The following is a 19,037-nucleotide window of genomic DNA, read 5'->3' on the forward strand; positions in this document are numbered from 1 at the left end:
TACCCGAGCCGGATCAGACCTTCTCTGATTAAGCATCAAGGGAGCCCTCATTCCGAGAATCAGGTTTGGCCTCGCCCTCCGCAAACAGTGTCAGATTATGCTCAGAGGCAGGAAACAAGACTGCAGTCCTAACTGGGCTGGAATGCGGGCCTGGGCTCGAGGCGCTTCCTCCCCTCCTCTCGCCCTGAGCCCAGAGAGTGATGCCAGACCCTGAGTTCTGCAGGGCCCACCTCGTCAATGTTTCTGTGTCTACCCCGCCGCCTGCCAGCCACCTTGTGTGCCTCCCACTGGAACCGCCTCTTCTGAGCCCTTCTTCTTGCCACCCCTGGTGACCCCGCCTGATCAATGTGACTGCAGACTCCTCACTGCCCAGAGAATTCTTTCCAGCCCTTAACTTGACATGCTTTCCAACGCAGTCCCAACCCCTCCTGGCCTCTGCGCTTTATGCATCCTGCGAAAGTCTTACCAACTCGCCCATGCTTGAAGCTACTGCTTGCTTTTGATTTGCAGCCTGCATGCATTTGAAGGGATTTACCCTAAAAAGATTCAGGTTTTAGGCCTCGAAAGACGTCATACAGATACATTCAGAATTCCATGGTAGCACAGGCTCAGTATTCCAAACGATTCCATTTGCAAAGATTTCTTTTACACACTGTATTTTACACACTTGTGGTATCAAGGTAACCTAGCCTGTGTGAATTCATGCACTGATCTCCATTTCTGGGAGGAGGTTCAGCACCAGCAGCACATACCACCGTGAGGGCAAGCGAAAAAATATCTCTTTCGGTAGCTGGGTGTAATCCTCCTGTAAAACTTCATTTGCAAGAAAACGACTGTCGCCCTCTTCAACCTGTGGACTAGAGATCCTTCTTACATGTCCAAGATCGCCTGTGTTTACCATCATTTTGTTGGATCCCCGGTCATCTTCATCTTCTTCAGAGGCAGCATCTGGGATTGAGACTCCAGATATAAAAACACTACTAGATTTTGTATACCTGGGAACCAAAGACATTGAATGAATGTAGCTCAAAGCCCAAGCTACCTTGCAAAAGAAGACCCTTCAACTTTGCTTCTTTCAAGTTAACTCATGATTCTGCAGTTTTCACTTCAGCATCAGCTGAACTCCCAGCATGACAATATTCATCCTGTGTAAGCATAGCACCGTCTTCTGCCCAGGCAGAGAAATACAGAACTGCGTGAGGAAGCCGTCCAGGTACTGCAGTAGAGCCTGTGCTCCGCTCAGAGCGCTTTGCGCACTGCAGAGCGGGCCTAAGGCTTTTCTGATCACCTAATGTATCCATCCTGCCTCTTCACACAGTAAACACAGAACCAAAGCCTCCAGAGCAATTTTCTGCAGCTCCTGAAACTGCTGTGCGCCGAAACCTCGCGTTGCTCTCAGTCACTGCAGTACTTTCAGCAGGCCACGTTTCGTCTCCCAGCTCCTGAGCATTGGCTTCCATGTCTTCACCACAAGAATCATCCCCATGTCCCCAACAGAATCCGGAGTGAAAGGATTCGAATTCACTCGGAGTCTGTTGCACACCCAATTCCCCTTTTCCTGGTTTTTCCGTATCACGAAGAAGAACCGTCTCGGAGTTTAACAGAGCTGGGATCAATTCCTCCAGCTCTGGAAAGAAAACCCGGGAGTGCAAGTGGCGGGTGGCAGAGTCGAAGCTTGCAGGGGATCCACTTGGGCGCCTGAGATCCCTCAGCGACCAGCAGGGCCCTCCCCACCCCGGGTCCTGGCAGCTCCGCGACGCCTCCCCGCGGCGCCCCCAGCACTCGCCAGAATCAGTGGCCCAGGAAGCAGGTGCCACTGACCACCAGGAGCCCAAGCACCCTCCCCTCACGGGTCGCACTGGGACCCGCTGCCAGGCCGGTCAGCGCTGGACAGGGTCCCAGCACCTCCTCAGGCTCCAGCTCCTGTGGCTTCTGAGCCTGGCGGGCAAGGTTCCGCTCACCCCTGCCCCGCGAAAAGGCGACGGAGACCCACAGAAATCTCAACCTGTCTGGTGCTGGAGCCTGGGCTGCCGGAATGCGGCTCCGTGTTGCGGCCAGCGGCAGCCTGGCGCGCCCCCTGGTGGCCGCGGGCAGAAGCTGTCACACCCCACAGGCGGGGGCCCTTCAGCCCAGCAACGGGAGGGCTGGGGGTGCCACCCCCATTCATAGACCAGGAATCAAAACCCTCGGGTGGCACTGTCTGGTCAAGATCCTTCCCAACTGAGCGGAGACGGAGCCAAATTCAACCCCAGCCACAGTGTATGCAGTGTAGGCAGTCAGGACTTCAACCATTCCTGAGACCCCCCCCCTTACTTACCTCACCGGTACATGCCCGGCCCACATTTCCTTTCCTCTCCAGGACCCACACCCCGCGCCCTGAGTCGCTTATTTCTCTTGAACAAATACGGGTGATAGCGGGTAACACATCAGTAACAAGAAACTAGCAGGTGCTCAGTGAAATGGTCTACCCTGGCCTCTTCCATAGTTAAAGTGACCATTAACAGGAAAATGAGTCCACTACCCAGGAAGTGGACAAACGCCGGCAGCCCCTCAGCCTCCCTCTGGCTTTGCCTCCCCCAAGCCAACTGGCGCCCGGAAAGGGTGTGGGCAAAGACCCTGTCACCTCCCAGCAGAGGGCGCACTGCTCGCGGTTTTCGGGATCCTAGGCGTGGAGCCGTCCCCACAGGACCCTCAGAGGTGGGGAGGAGAAACAGCACACCCATTTGACAGGTGCAGAGACTGAGGTCCGTGGGGGCGGGGTGAGTGGCCTAAGGTGGCAGGACCTGTGAATAGCAGAGCTAGGGGTCCAGCAGGTCCCCAGCCAGTCACTGGGTGAGCCCCTGTCATGTGGGGATCACTGAGGTGCAGGCATTCTGATGAACATCGGGTTGAGGAACTCATGGCACTCCATCCTGACTTCTGGGGCGCCTCCTGGGACACAATAAGGTAAAGGCTGTGCAACATGTATAAGGTCCAGCATGTGCACGAAGCAAAGAGGGATAGATAGGGGTGGGAGTACAGGGACAGAGTCACAGCTGGGACCCTTGAGAAGGCAGTTGGAGTTTTTCTGCCGGGGCAGGAGAAGCCTTCTGGGCCCCAAGGCTGGCATGTGCAAAGGCATAGAGGCAAGCTCCTCCTGACACAGGGCTGGAGGGGAAGCTCTAAGTGTTGCACACAGACTGTTCACATTGCATCCTTCTCCCTGGACTTGCTCTGCCCACAGCACCTCCATCCTTCCAGTTAGCTATCCAAGCTACCACCCTCACCCTCTCACACCCACATCCTGTGGACCCCACATTTAAGAAACAAGAATTCAGCTGCTTCTCACCCCCCATGGCTGCGCATCACCTGATCTGAATCCCCATCCTCTCTCTCCCCCTACCTGGTCTCTGCTTCCATCCTTGACTCCTGACGTCTCATTGCAACTCAATACTAGGTCAGATCATGTCACACTTCTGCGCTGGTGCAAAAACTATGCGGTTGCTTCAGTTCAGTGTCCACCAGGATTTGATATTCCCAAGGCATGTCTCTCACTCCTTTGTTCTCATTTTACCTTCACACAGGAAAACACTTTTTCTTCTTGAAGTGTACTCTTACGTAGCTACTATTGGTAATCAAATCTCTGTTATTACTTTTGAAATTATTTTTATTGTATTTACCACCTAAAGATATTTAGCTATATATTCAATGCTAGCTTGAATAATAATTTTTCTAAGCATGCTTTTTGAATTTTTAAAATTTAAGATGACATTGGATGATTTTATTACATATACCATGATGTTTTGAACATTCCACATGTAGATTGTTGAATGGTTAAGCCTAAATCTAGCGAATAACAAACGCATTATCTAACATAGTTATCATTTTTGTTGTGAGAACACTTATCCACTCTCGTTGCAATTTTCTAGAATGCAATGTATCATCAGTAACTATAGCCACCTTGCTAGACAATAGATTTCTTGAAATTTATCTTATCTATCTAATGGTAATTATGTGTCCTCTGACCAACATCTCCACATCCTGTTCCCCTCTCTAACAACACCAACCTCTGGTAACCGCCATTCTGCTCTCTACTTCTATGAGACCAATTTGTTTAGATCCCTCATATGAATAAGATAATGTAGTATTTTTCTTTCTGTGCCTGGCTTATCTCACTTAATATAATACCCTCCAGGATCATCCGTGTTGACAGTAATGACAGTATTTTATTCTGTTGTGTGACTAAATATTATTCCACTGTATGTGTTTATGTATGTATGTATCTACATACATGTATGTATACAAGCATATGTAGACACAACATTCTTCAAATATATTATTTTGCATTGATTTTTATTAAAATTGTATTTCTTCCTTATCTAAATACTGATAAAAATATGTCTTTTCAGTCTTTCCTCTTAATAAAAGCCAAAGTTAAAGGGCAGTTTCCCCATTTTTTAGTAAGATTTCTTTTTCTTGCTGATTTTTTTGGGTTCCATGCAGAGTCTGCATATTACTGCTTAATCATAAATATAGTTTGGATTCTTTTCCCCATTCTGTATAATGTCTGTTTCCTTTGTGGTTTATTGTTTTTACTAGGTTTTTCTTCCGGAATTTTACAATTTCAGGTCTTAGATTTAGTCTCTAATCCACTGGGAGTTACTCTTTAAATATGGTGAGAGATACACAGTTTCATTCTTCTACATGTGGCCACCCAATTTTCCCAGCACCATTTGTTATACGTGTGTATGTTTTTGTCTGATTTGTCAAAGGTTGTTATTGTTCGGCTGTATTTCTAGATTCTCTATTCTGTTGGACTATGTGTTTGTTTTTATACCAGCAAAATGCTGTTTTGGTTACTGTATCCTTGCAGTATAAATTGAAGTCAAAGGAAAGATAAAGGAAAATTTTTGTCTTTCCTTTATTTTGAAGGAGAGTTTTAGCAAATATAAGTGTTCTTAAATAGCAGTTTTTCTTTCAATACTTTGAATATATTATCCCACTCTGCCCTGGCCTGAAAGCTTTCTTCTGAGAGTTGCGCTAATAGTTATGTGATGAGTTGATTTGCTGTTGCTGCTTTTAAAATTCACTGTTTTTCTTTGACTTTTGACCATGTTATTAGAATATATCTTGCTGTGAAGTTTTTCACGTTCAACCTACTTAAGGACTCTTGAACTTCATGAAACTGGATGTCCACCTCCCACCTCAAATTCAGCAAGTTCACAATCAGTATTTCTCAGTAGGCGTTCTAGTCCTGCCTCTGTTTTATCTCTTGTTTCCACATAATGCATATATTGCTTTATTTGATAATGTTTCATAAGCCTCACAGATTTTTTTTACTCTATCTTTTGCTATTTTTTTTTTGTTTTTTGCACCTCTGACTGGATACTTTCAAGATACCTATTTGCAACTTTGCTATTTCCTCTTCATGACTGAATCTGCTGTTAAAACACTCTATTAAAATTTTCAGTTTAGTCATTATATTCTTCAGCATTAACATTTCTGTGTTTATTTTTATGGTTTCTATTTATTTGCATAACTTCTGATTTTGTTTATGTATAGCTTTCCTAATTTTGTTCAGTTGTCTATGTGTGTTCTCATATAGTTCACTGAGCTTATTGTCTAAAATAATTACTTCCAATTTTTAAAGGCACTTTGTCAATTCCTATTTCTTTAGGGTCCATTACTGAAGCTTTATTGGTTTATTTAAATTGTGTCATGTTTTCCTGATTCTTCATGATTCTTGTATCCTTGGGCTGGTATATATATTTTTGAGAAGGTGGTCACTTTTTCTAGTCTTTACAGTTGGCTTCAGCAGGTAAAGTCCTTCACCATTAAGTGTGGCCTCGTGTTCTTGTTCGGTCAGGTGGTTGAGCCTGTTGATGGATGTGGCCAACTGGCTGTGCTTCATGGTCAGAAACGTCTGCTGGTTTTACTCCCCTTGATTTGGTAGCTTTGCTGGGTGAGGTCACTTGAAGCATTGTGGGGCTCATTGAGATTTGCATGCATCAGTCACTGAGTGTTTCACCCCCTTTCTTTGGTCCCAGTTATCTTCAAGAGCTCTAAGTATTAAAATTCTTCCAATGTTCACTTTGAGGCAAAGCAGAATTGTGCCCATCAGGAAGTACTCCCCAAGTAGATGCTGAGTATCCACTTTGATCTACTTTTCTCCCAGTGGAAAAATAATGGACTGAGGGTATCCTTCTCAGTACAGTATTGTCCTGGATATGGAAATGGTAAAGCAAACAAAGTAAAATCATTCCTCTTATCCTCTTTAACGAGTCTGTGTTTGCTTTTGAGCTCTTTTTGGGTGTTGCAATCTCACACTGGTATTTGGAGTTCTCACAAAAGCATTCTTCCCTGTGGGTAGTTGCCAAATAGATGTTTCTTTGAGGGAATCAGGGCTAGGAACCTACTATTCCACCATCTTACCAGACTCCCTCTACCCCCAACCCCTTCCATCTCTCAATCTCTCAATAATTTGTAAAACAGGAAAATCCAAACATGTCTAGAAATCATTACTAAAACTAAATAGATGAGTTGAGTGAAGCCACAGTATATAATCCAAATGTATGAAAAGTCAATGTGTATTTTTATAGACCGGCAATGAAAATTGAATGTTACCCTGAAAAACCTCAAGGAAGTACTGAGGAAAATTACAGAATACCCAAATATAGAGCCATCATGTTCATATATCAGAGTATTCAATATAATTAATATGTAAATTTTCCCCAATTAATATACAGCATCAACACAATTCAGTAAAATTTCAGCAAAGAGCTTTGTAAAACTTGATAAGCCAAATTTTAAAGTACTTCGAAAATATAAAGAATCTAAATTAGTGAAAACAATAATGAAAAACCGTCACATTTACAGACATATTATCTGAAATAAATACTATAAAGCTACAGTATTTACAACAGTGTGTTATTACCTAAGGAAATAATTATAAATAATTGTAATAATATAGAAAGCTCAGGCATATATATATACACACACACACATATATAAATGCAAAGTTATGTGTGTATGTAGATAAATATATTTACATACGTATATAATTTTTTATCAAGGAATGTATGAAGACAATTCAAAGGGAAGAATGGATACTTACATAAATATTCTTGGAGAAATTGAATACCCATATGTAAATATATGAATACTAATGCATCAAAGTACATCTAAAAAGTTAACTTCAAATGAATTTGAGATCTAAATAGAATAGACACAATTACATATTTTGTATGAAAAAAGCGTAGGAGAAATTTATTGTGATCCTGAGATAGGAAGTAGTTTCTTAGATAGGATACACATGCAGAAAACATAAAATAAAATGTATAAATCTAGTCTTCATAAGACACTGTTAACAAATAAATTGACAGCGATAGCCTGAGAGAAATATTGAAATAGATATATTTGATAAATGTTGGTATTCAGATTTGTATATACATAATTCCTACAACTCAGTTAAAAGAAGACAAATGACCTGACAAACATTAATGTGCAGGGTCCATTAGCTGCTGATGCATAAACACATTGTGGCGTGCCCATACGATGGACTATTTCTCTGCAAATAACAAGTAAGAAATTACTGACATGTACAATTTGGATGATTCCAAAGGAATTATTATGAGTTAGTAGAATAAGACACAAAAGACCACATAAATGTTAACATCACAATTATATAAAATTTTTCAAAAGGCAAACATAGTAACTGAAATAGAATAATTTTGTCACAGCATCATGTACAAGGAGAGAATTAAATGAAAAGGACCAGACTGAACTTTTCGTGGTAATGGAAATGCTCTACTTCATTTCTGTGGCAGTGATTATACAGTCACATGTAACGTATTTTGAAATAATAATGTGTAAAATTTTACAAATTATTCGTTTACACTTGATGAATTTTAAATAATGTAAATTGAACCTCAACAAAATTATTTCAAATTATGCTATGGAAGAATGTGTGGGGCAATTGGAGCATGCTCAAAACATAGTGAATGTCTGCATTCATTTAGAAAAAACTGTATTTAAGTATTTATTTAAGCCAAACAGATGCTCTCCCTGTGACTAAGCAATGTTCCTGTAAATATATATACCATATAAGTGTATCCTTATAATTATGGCAACTTTATTTATAATGGCTAAAACAGGGAATGTACCCAAATGTTTGTCAAAAGTAGAATGAATAAATTATAATATAGTTAGGAAGCTTTTTTTGTCTAAATATACATAGCCACACAACTTGCTCCTGTATATCTTTTATATTTTTACTGAAATGTTCCCCTCCCAGTGGAGGATCGCCTGTCCACACTATCTACAACCACTCCTGCCTACTGATACACTTTATCCATTACTATTTATAAAAACTGTAAATGTTATACAGTCTTCTTTGTATCTGGACCATATTCACCATGAAAGATGTAGATAGACTCCATGAGTGCAGAAGTGTTTCTATGATACCACAGAATTATTATTCCTGGAGGCTAGAACAATGCCTGAAACATAATACAACCTGAAAAGATCTGTTGAATGGGTGAACCAATGAAAGAAAAGAACCTGACAACCGTGTGTCTCATACATGACTCAGATCACAAGGGCAATGGAATGAACCAAGGGATCTTAGCTAAACAGTCTCTCCAGTTGCAATGAATGGACACAATCAAGGCATAAGCTGGCAACATCAACTAAAACTCTTCATTGTCTGGGAGCCATGTCACCTCTTACCCCAGAAAATGGCTCCCACCAAACAGCAATGCTCAGAAAGCACATGTATGCTATCAAGAACAAAGGGATCATTGAAACAAAGCTGGTGTATGTGTCCTTCAGATTGTCCTTTGATCCACTCCAGAACAGGCGACAAGTTTCCAGGGTGGTGATGTTCTAAAAATGCCGGTGTCAACTGACACCCTGGGTTTTGGGACATTCCCATGAAAACCAGCAGCTTGAAAGTAGAAGACCATGCCACTTTAGAAACATCGAACCATGTATCCCAAGTAAGGAGAGAAGGAGCAAGAATGTCATAAAATGTGAAGAAGGGAAAAAAGCCCTCTGTGAACTCATATAAGACAACCAAGGATGTCTTGACCAAGAGGGACCATTTAGGCAGGCAGAAATGACGTTTCACCTACACTATCATTTGTGGTTGAGTCTTTTCTTTCTGTTCTTCATCACATGTGGAACACTCTGTACCTCAACCTGAGGTAGACAAAGAAAATGTGGATAACCAGTAGAAAAGTTTTGTACACAACTGTTTCCACTGTGGTATTTCCCAAAAATGAAATTAGAAAAACTTCCCTCTTCCTCACACTCCAAGACAGATCTTTCCCTGTCTTTCTAGGGGGCATAATAATGACAGTTCAGGAAGGGGATTAATTACATACTTTTCTAATAACCATGTCTGAACCAATGAGTAATCCATTGGCAGTTTCTTCACACACCACACTGGATCACCTAAAGATCATGTAGGTAAAGTCTCTGGTTTCTTAGATTTGGAAATACTCAAATTTTAAAAATCTCATAAAGACACAATGAAAGAATCACTTTTGGTCTAGATCTGGGATGCTGGGAAGTCCCTGATTTTAGCCACCCAATATATGCTCAGTCATACTTCTGTTGGCTTGTTATTGCTGAGAAATATTCCATCCTATGAGCGTGCCACGATGTGTTTATCATCAGCAGCTGAGGGACCTGCCCTTATTGTCAGGTCATTTGTCTTCTTTTAACTGAGAAGTATTCATTTCATAGATTATTATTATAGTAATAATAATAATTACAATAATTATTAATGTAATGATTGTTGAAAACATCAGTTAATCCCATAAGAGTCTACCTGCATATCTTTCTAAGAATGAAATCACATATAGATTCTTATTTTTTACACTACAAGCTACAGGGTGGATCTATTAAAAACTGTATTATTGATGATATAACATTTAACTCTATTATCAAATTAGTCTTAATATTTACTGACATAAAAATGAGGAAATTGTTGCTTGTACTCTGAAGTAACTTACAGTGCCACTGTCCCTCTCTGTATTAGATATGTGTGGTTTTAAGTGATGGCAAAGGTATAATAAATGAAATACAGAATACTTGAAAAAGGCAAGATGTAGAATAATATGAGAAAACAAATAGTGAGGTTATAACATTTTTTGGCACAAGGTCAGATTTTTATTTATAATTTTAGATTTATTGTAGACAGAACTTGTGCTACATATTGTAGAAGACAGGAGAGTAAATAAAATAAGCACCTGTTTTCACAGAATATTATAATGTATCAAAGGACACATAGAGGGGAATGTCAGACACTGGGGCCTATCAGGGGGTGGAGGGTGGGAGGAAGGAGAAGATCAGGGAAAATAACTACTGGGTCCGAGGCTTAATTCCTGGGTGACAAAACAATCTGTACCACAAACCACCATGACACAGGTTTACCTATGTAACAAACCTGAACACGTACCCCTGAACTTACAAGTTTAAACAAAACAAAACAAGTGGATTAATGTCCCAAGAAAAGCATGTTAATTTGACCCAGGGGCTCACATGCTGTTCAGTGTGCCTTCAACACGAATGGTTAATTTATAAAGTAAACTTATTTATTTCTCAAAATCAGCCCTTACACTCTCACGTGCCCACTCTTCTGTAATGGTGCCTGGGAACTGAGGAGCTGAAAAGTTTTAATTTCTGGCCCTGTGTCTCACGAATGCACTTTATTTTGGTTGGCATCTTCTACCAGGTCTGAAGGTGAGGACTTAACTACTGTCAGTATTTAATATTTAGCAGAACCTTGTGTTATTTTTAGGCCCATGAGTCAAAGCCCTGTAACTTAATGGCACAAGTACTTTGAAAGAACACGCAGAAAATTTCACAGATGTAATAACCTTAATTATTTAAAGAAGTTTTTTTTTTTAAAATGACGTATGCAGCTTTTCAAAAATCTTTGTAGCTATCTTATTTAAGAATTAAATGTGAGGCAGGTTAGCCTGACACAGTTCCCAGCTTGACTTTTCCCTTGGCTGTGACTTTGGTGTCCCAAGATTTATTTTCCCTTCACAGAATGAAGCACTGACACCCACTTCAATGGGGCTGGACCTTGAAAACATGATGTGGCGAGAGCAAAGCCAGGCCTAAAAAGCCACATAGAGTGTGATTCAATTTATGTCAAATGTCCAGAACAGGCAGATCCACAGAGAGTGTGAAGCCAGGGGCTGAGGGATGGGACACTCAGTGGTGACCAGGGGCAGATGGATGGGAGGGATGCGGGTGATAATGAAAGGATATGGGATTTTATTTTTTGAGATGATGAAAATGTTCTAAAACTGTTTGTGCTTATGGTTGCACATATCTGTGAATTTGCTAAAAAATATATTGAATTTTAACTTTCAAGTGGGTTAGCTGTACTGTATGTGAATCATAGGTCATTAAAGCTGTTTTTAGGCTGAGCTCTGAGGCAAGACCCTGTGGGCAGCCCAGGCCTCCTGGCTGCTGCATCCCCACAGAGTGAAACCCATCCTCAGCTCCTGCCCATCAGTCTCCTGTGCTGGTTCCCAGGTGCCTTCTTTTATTTTTTTTCCACACACATTGTCTGCTAGGCTTGCCAGATAAAATACAGGATGCCCATTTATTTCTGAATTTCACACACCAACAGTGATTAAATTGTTAGGGTGTATATGTCCTAAATATTGCATGGGACATACTAAGACCCAAACATTCTTTGTTCATCTGAATTCAAATTTAACTGGGCACCCTGGACTTTTAGATGCTCATTAGGGCCTCCTTGCCTGGACCCCAGGTGGCACGCTACCAAGGCCCCAGTCTCAGAGATTGCAGGACTCCAGAGGGAGGTGGGGGAAGGAACTGGGCTGGTGGTCATGCCCAAGACAGAGGTGGTGGCTGCAGGGATGGACACACCGCCAACAGACTTTGGGTGCTGAAGCTTCCTGGGGCTCAGCTGGGCCCTCAGAGACCTGGGACAGGGCAGAAGGCCAGCACCCCCCAGCTGCAGAGCTGGCTATTCTTCCACATGTTTTTCCAAGGCTCTGCAACTGAGAGCTCCAAATCAGCAAAGATGCAGCGGGGTGGTGTATTAGTCCATTCTCATGCTGCTAATAAAGACACACCTGAGACTGGTTAATTTATAAAGGAAAGAAGTTTAATTGACTCACAGTTCAGCATGGCTGAGGGAGCCTCAGGCAACTTACAATCCTGGTGGATGACACCTCTTTACAAAGTGGCAGGAGAGAGAATGTGTGCCAAGCAAAGGGTTATGCCCTTGATAAAACCATCAGATCTTGTGAGAATTGACTCACTATCTTGAAGACAGCATGGAGGAACCACCCTCCTAATCTAATTACCCCCCACGAGGTCCCTCCCTCGAAACATGGAGATTATGGGGAACTATAATTCAAGATGAGATGTGGTGGAAACACAGCCAAAACATGTCATTCTGCAACTGGTACCTCCCAAATCTCATATCCTCACATTTCAAAATACAATCATACCTTCCCAACGGGTCCCCCAAAGCCTTAACTCATTCCAGAATTAACTCAAAAGTCCAAGTCCAAAGTCTCATCTGAGACAAGTCAAGTCTCTTCCACCTATGAGCCTGTAAAATCAAAAGCATGTTAGTTACTTCCTAAATACAATGGGGGTGCAGGTATTGGTTAAATACACCCACTTCAAATGGGAAAAATTGACCCAAACAAGGGAGCCACAGGTCCCACGCAAGTCCAAAACCCAACAGGGCAATCATTAAATCTTAAAGTTCCAATATGATCTCCTTTGACTCCATGTCTCACATCCAGGTTATGCTGATGCAAGAAGTGGGCTCCCATGGCCTTAGGCAGCGCCATCCCTGTGGCGTTGCAGGGTATAGCCCCACTCCTGGCTGTTTTCACAGGCTGGTGTTGAGTGCCTGTGGTTTTTTCAGGTGCATACTGCAAGATGTCATTGAATCGGCCATTCTGGGGTCTGGAGGATGGCAGCCCTCTTCTCACAGCTCCACTAGGCAGTGTCCCAGTGGGGACTCTGTGTGGGGGCTCCAACCCCACATTTCCCTTCCACACTGCCCTAGCAGAGGTTCTCCATGAGGGCTCCACCCCTGCAGCAGACTCCTGCCTGAACATGCAGGCATTTTCATACATCCTCAGAAACCTAGATGGAGTTTCCCAAATCTGAATTGTCGTCTTCTGTGTGCCTGCAACACTAACAGCACGTGGAAGCTGCCAAGGCTTGGGGTTTGCACCCCCTGAAGCAATGGCCTGTGCTGTACCTTGTCCCCTTTTAGCCATGGCTAGAGCAGCTGGAACTCAGGGCACCAAGTCCCAAGGCTGCACACAGCAGGTTGGGCGGCAGCCCTGGACACAGCCCAGGAAACCATTTTTCCTTCGTAGGTCTCTGGGCCTGCAAAGGGAGGGGCTGCTGTGAAGGTCTCTGACATAACCTAGAGATATTTCCCCCAATATCTTGGTGATTGACATTTGGCTTCTGGTTCCTTATGCAAAGTTCTGCAGCAGGCTTCAATTTCTCTCCCAGAAAATGGGTTTTCTTTCTCTATCAGATTATCAGGCTGCATATTTTCCAACTTTTCTGCTCTGCTTCTTCTTAAATGCTTTGCCACTCAGACATTTCTTTTGCTAAATACCTTAAATCATCTCTCTCAAGTTCAAACTTCCACAGATCTTTAGGGCTGGGGAAAAATCTGCCAGTCTCCTTGGATAGCAAGAATGACCTTTAATCCATTTCCCAACAAGTTCTTCATCTCCATCTGAGACCGCCTCAACCTGGACTTCATCATCCATATCACTATCAGCACGTTGGCCAAAGGCATTCAACAAGTTTCTAGCATGTTCCAAACTTTCCCACATCTTCCTGTCTTCTGAGCCCTCCAAGTCTCTAGGAAGTTCCAAATTTTCCCACATTTTTCTATCATCTTCTGTGTCCCACAAACTGTTCCGACCTCTTCCTATTACCCAGTTCCATACTTTCGGGTATCTTTATAGCAGCACCCCACTGTCTATGGTACCAGTTTATTGTATTAGTCTGTTCTCACACAGCTAATAAAGACAATCCCAAGACTGGGTAACTTATAAAGGAAAGAGGTTTAATTGTCTCACAGTTCAGCATGGCTGTGGAGGCCTCAGGCAACTTATAATCCTGGTAGAAGGCACCTCTTCACAGTGTGGCACAGGAGAGAATGAGTGCCAAGTGAAGGGGGAAGCCCCTTATAAAACCATCCGATTTCATGAGAACTCACTCAGTATCATGAGAACAGCACGGAGCAACTTCCCCCATAATCTAATCACTTCCCATGAGTTCCCTCCCATGAAACATGGGGATTATGGGCACTACCATTCAAGATGAGATTTGGGTGGGGCCACCCTCAAAGCCCGGGGTATAGGTCTCTCAGCTGTGAAGGTTAAGGGACAAAAGTTGTCCATTAACACCCGGCACCTAGATAACTGTGCTGGTGGTGGGACCTCCACTTTTCATTCTATTCTGTTTCTACTTCTAAGGGATATTTAGTGTTTCACTCCAGGAAAGTTGTGGTGACATCCAGCATGTCTTGTGGGTATCCCCTGCCTCTGGCCATGCCTCTGGGTCTCCCCATCTCTGACCAAGACACAGCACTGGGCCAGCAGCATTTGATGCCAGACTCCACCTGCTCTCCCCTTGAGATCCAGCATGAACACCAACCTCAGTGCTTTGAGGCCCAAAATGAGCCCAGCAGTGGGTTTGCCAGGGTGGGGGCTTCAGTGCTGTCCTCCAGCAGCTCCTCCCCACAAATAAACGTGTGACCTATGTCTACAGCGAGCTTGCTTTGCAGGTGCTGCTTCTGCAAAACCCTGCAGGGAAGGGTCCTGTGGAGAGGGCAAGAACGCAAAGCAGAGAAGGTGAGGGATGATCTTGCAGTCAGGGGTTGGGACCCTCCAGCCGCAAGCCATGACTAGGAAGAGACAGGAAATTCTGCAACCTTGAGGACAAGAGGATAGTGGAAATGGGGAAGAGTGGCTCAAGGTGGAGGTGGGAACCAGGAGAGGACCTCTCAGGGCTGGTGGGCATGGGGGCCTCCCTTGGGTTAGACAGATTCCCCTGAATCAAACTGAGCAAGATCACAAGAACAAGCAGGTTTTGGGCTATGATGGGTACTCTGGACCTAGACAGTTTCAGTTTCTGGAGCCTGCTAAATAGCCAGATGGAGTTTCCAAAGTCCTGAGCCCTGGGCTGAGAAAACTGGACCCAGACTGGAGGGGGCACTGACAAAGGGTGGGTTCAGTCCTTGGAGTCAGTGCGAGCATCCAACCTTAGGGGTGGTTGAGAGGCCAGCAGAGCCTGATGGAGTGAGAGCTGGGGGCCCAGGAGGTGCCACACCTATGCCGTAACAGAGTTCTCAGGGACCTTAGGTTTCCAGAACAAGAAGGCTCAGTTTCAAATCCCAACTGCCTCACTTCCTGACTATATAACCTTGGGCAAGTTGTTTAACCTTTCTGTGCCTACCTCCACAGTGGGGCTGCCATTTGATGAGGTGACATACGTGGAGTACAGGGAACTTGCCCAGTTCAGAGGCAGGACAACAGTTCAAAGCCATTGTTGTCCCCTCACAGTTCTGCCTTACATGAGGACTTGAGGCTTTGAGGAAGGAGCCTGTGGGTGAATGTGTCCTGGGGGGCTCTGAGCTGTGTGACATGGTCACACCATGATGTGGGGACTCGACTGGGAGTGACTGGGCTGGGGGTGCCAGTGGTTGGGGGCCTGGGTGGCAGCCATGTGCAGAGGCTAGACAGGACCCCAAGCATGTGGACTCCAGGTCCTCATCCTCAGACACTCAGCATGGCTCCCCATGAGGTTGGACATGGAGCCGGGAGCACAACCTCCCTGCTGGACACAAACTCTTGGCAGAGCCAAGGCGAGGCAGGCAGGGGTCCTGAGACCCCCAGCAGCTTTCATTGCCCTCATCAGCAGTGAGCAGAGGGGAGAGGGTGCCACCCACCTGGGAAGTCCCCGCTGCAGCTGTTGGGCTATGTCTGACCCTAATGTGGGGTTTGCTGCTGTTCGTTACCCTCGCACTTTTGATATTTGGAGGCCCACTTTTATATTTTAATGTGTATTTTATGGAAACGTTCATGGTGCACATAGAGCACATAAAACGACATTGTAGAAGAATTTCGCCCCAATGCTATGAAAATAAATGATGTTAGTGTTATGATTTTACAGAGTTTGCAGTTGTTGGCAAGGTGGTAAATAATTGAACAGTCACTGTATGAAAGCTCCTAGGTGGGTGAGTAACAGGAATCAGTGTTAAGAGCAATCCTACCTTTCCACAATTCTAGGGCAATAAAGCAGAGTAGATTGAACAGGTAAGCAGGTGCCAGGTGACCCAGGTAGTAGCAAAGGTTGCCCCAGGCAACAGGCATGACCTGGCCTACCTTAAGGCCAGATGGAAAAAATGGGAGTTAGATTAAGAAATTATTATTGATGACCTAACAGAGTGAGAATTACTATATGTAGAGCCTTTTGTATTCTCTCATTTACTTTTATATTATTGAAAAGATACATGAAGTGGTGTCAAAAGCCCTTTTTAGAGAGATTTAACTGTGGACCATAATTTATTTTTTGCCCTTATTAAGCCTTCCCAAATTGTCATCAGGAATTTATTGCTTATTCGGCTCCTTTGCAATATTCTTTTTAATACCCTCCCAGCAGCCTGCCTTGAACAGAAATAAGCTTTCCTTTCTGTAGGCAGCTTGGTTACAAGAAGGGAAAAGGGTTTAGAGCTAGAGAACATGAATGTTCATGCAACATGATGCTACTTCAATCAGGAAAGGCTTTGCAATCAACTGCACTGATGTCACTCATTCCCCCCTCCTCCTTGACAAATTTCTTCTTTCCTCTGTGCATTCAATATTAACAGACTTCTCTTTGTGTTTAAATCCTGGTGCGGCCATGATTTTTAATTTCCTAAGCCAATTCAAATACACTTGCATGTAGCTAATTTTGAATTGAGAAATATATTTGATTTTCCTGCATATGCCCAGAGGACAGCCTATGTCAATTCCACTCCCAACATTTCTTGGCACATCTCACATGAGGATCAGTATTTATCCTGATAAAATCTACACGCTGTTTTGAAGGTGAGTTTTCTTTTCTACTCTTGTCTGCAAATGCATGTGCTGTTTGCTTACTTTTTATTCATTATCAGCCACAACAGGAGATTGCCACTGGATCTACTTACAGCTAGTGTGCATATTACTTCCTTTTCCAAGTCATTCTTATTAAAAGAAGTAGAACTATCACCCCAGTGAATATCATACAGTAAGAAGATAATACATTTACAAGGAAAAATAAGCCACATTTTGGTTTTTGCATCTCTAACAGTTTTAGTTACTCCATGTATCTTGATTTGATCAGCATTCTTAGTTTCTCTTCTGTCAGTCAAGCTGACAGTTTCTATGAGGTGATGCTGTTCATTTTCAAGCCAATTTGAATTAAATCTTCAGTAAGATGACTTGAGGCAATGTACTAAAAATTTAGCAATTACTAAATTCATTACATCTATTGCATTTTATTTGTGTAATAACTGAAACTCTTGGCAACAAAATCAGCATTAAAGAAATAATTTCTGCCCTTTTCTCCATATTTTCTTTATCTTTCAGGCATTCACAACAGAGTTCCTTCCCTGTGTCTTTCTGATAATCTAAATCTCCATGATTTACATCACAATAATTTTTGTGATTGTATCCCAGAAGTTTCAGATTATTTCTCTATTCCCTTAAGCTCCACAGCTCAAATCAACCTCTGCCCATTGCTGTATTTTGGGCCACAAATTTATACATTACTTTTAAGGCAAAAAACTGACACTGAAAACAATTTTGGTTATCAGAACATGTGTTTCAATTTTTTCATACTCATAAATAATAGCACAAAGCATAGGAATCTGTGTGGACATACTTTGATGCAGAACAAAATATAACATATGTGACATATGATTTTAAATTAGAAACTTTCCTTCCAAATGTCTTCTTTTTGCCTCCTTTCCAAAACTTTAACTCCGAGTCAGCTAGTGACTCTTTCTCTCCGGAGTCCATGTCACCAGCATACAGAGGCGTGTCCCCTTTGTTCGATACAGTTTACAATTTTACACACCTTTAACCATTACTCATCTCCACAAAGCTGAAAAATATAGAAGTGAGATAACATTTATAGAGCCACACAATTCCAATGTAATATGTTCCCATATTTCCTTAAGTTTCTCTCATCTTATCCTGTGTTTCCATACTTCAGCACTGATTGAAATGCAGGATTTTCATGGTTTTTTTTTTTTTTTTCGATCTTACATTTTTATTATTTCCTTGAAGCAAGGAAAATGTGAACTTAACTGCTGGGATGACTAATTTGAAGTGACTTCAAGTGGTAGATATTAAGATGCATAAAAAGCCTGAAGCCAGAATAGTTTTAAACAACTTCTTATTTACAGATTAAGCATCAGTTACACCTGAGAGCCTTCTTCATTGTTTCACAGAGGTTCTGTTTTCCTCCAAATTTTCATTTCTTTATGCTAAGCTTGATTTGTGCATTTAGTATGTCACCAACTTTTCAATTTTTAATTTAAAATAACTTGCATGTATTTGTGTAAGTATGTGTGTGCTATATTCATCCTAGTTTCACAAATAGCTTAATAAGTACGATATCTCCTGAAAGAGTGACTCTGCTCGTTTGGGGGAAAAATGGGATTTAGTTTTAGCACGCATTTATGCTTCAATCTTACCTATACTTATAATTTTTATTCTCTAAAAAGCATCCCTCTTAGTAATTATTTACAAAGCTTTGGAAAGGCACAAAATCCTGTGCTTAACATTCCATGATTGGCCTCAGTCCAGATGCAGCCCCTCCGTGTCTCTCACTTGGTATTCTAGCATGTGCATCTGGCTGCTGCTTGTCATGTATTAGTTTAATTTGGTATTAGCTCAGGCCATCTTCTTTTTATCTGTGCATATTACATTGCTATTCTTTATCTCAGCATCTGTGCCTTAAGAAGGTAAGAATGTAAGGTATGGTGA

The 19,037-nt window shown here is 42.6% G+C and overlaps 1 pseudogene; it reads right to left on the reverse strand.

Annotated features, from left to right (window-relative positions):
- Nucleotides 1–659: 659 nt before the first annotated feature.
- Nucleotides 660–1,301, reverse strand: LOC126939480 (wee1-like protein kinase; annotated as a pseudogene).
- Between the last annotated feature and the right edge of the window lie 17,736 nt (nucleotides 1,302–19,037).

This window comes from Macaca thibetana, chromosome 16 (assembly GCF_024542745.1).
Source record: "Macaca thibetana thibetana isolate TM-01 chromosome 16, ASM2454274v1, whole genome shotgun sequence".
In the NCBI taxonomy this organism is placed as follows: domain Eukaryota; kingdom Metazoa; phylum Chordata; class Mammalia; order Primates; family Cercopithecidae; genus Macaca; species Macaca thibetana.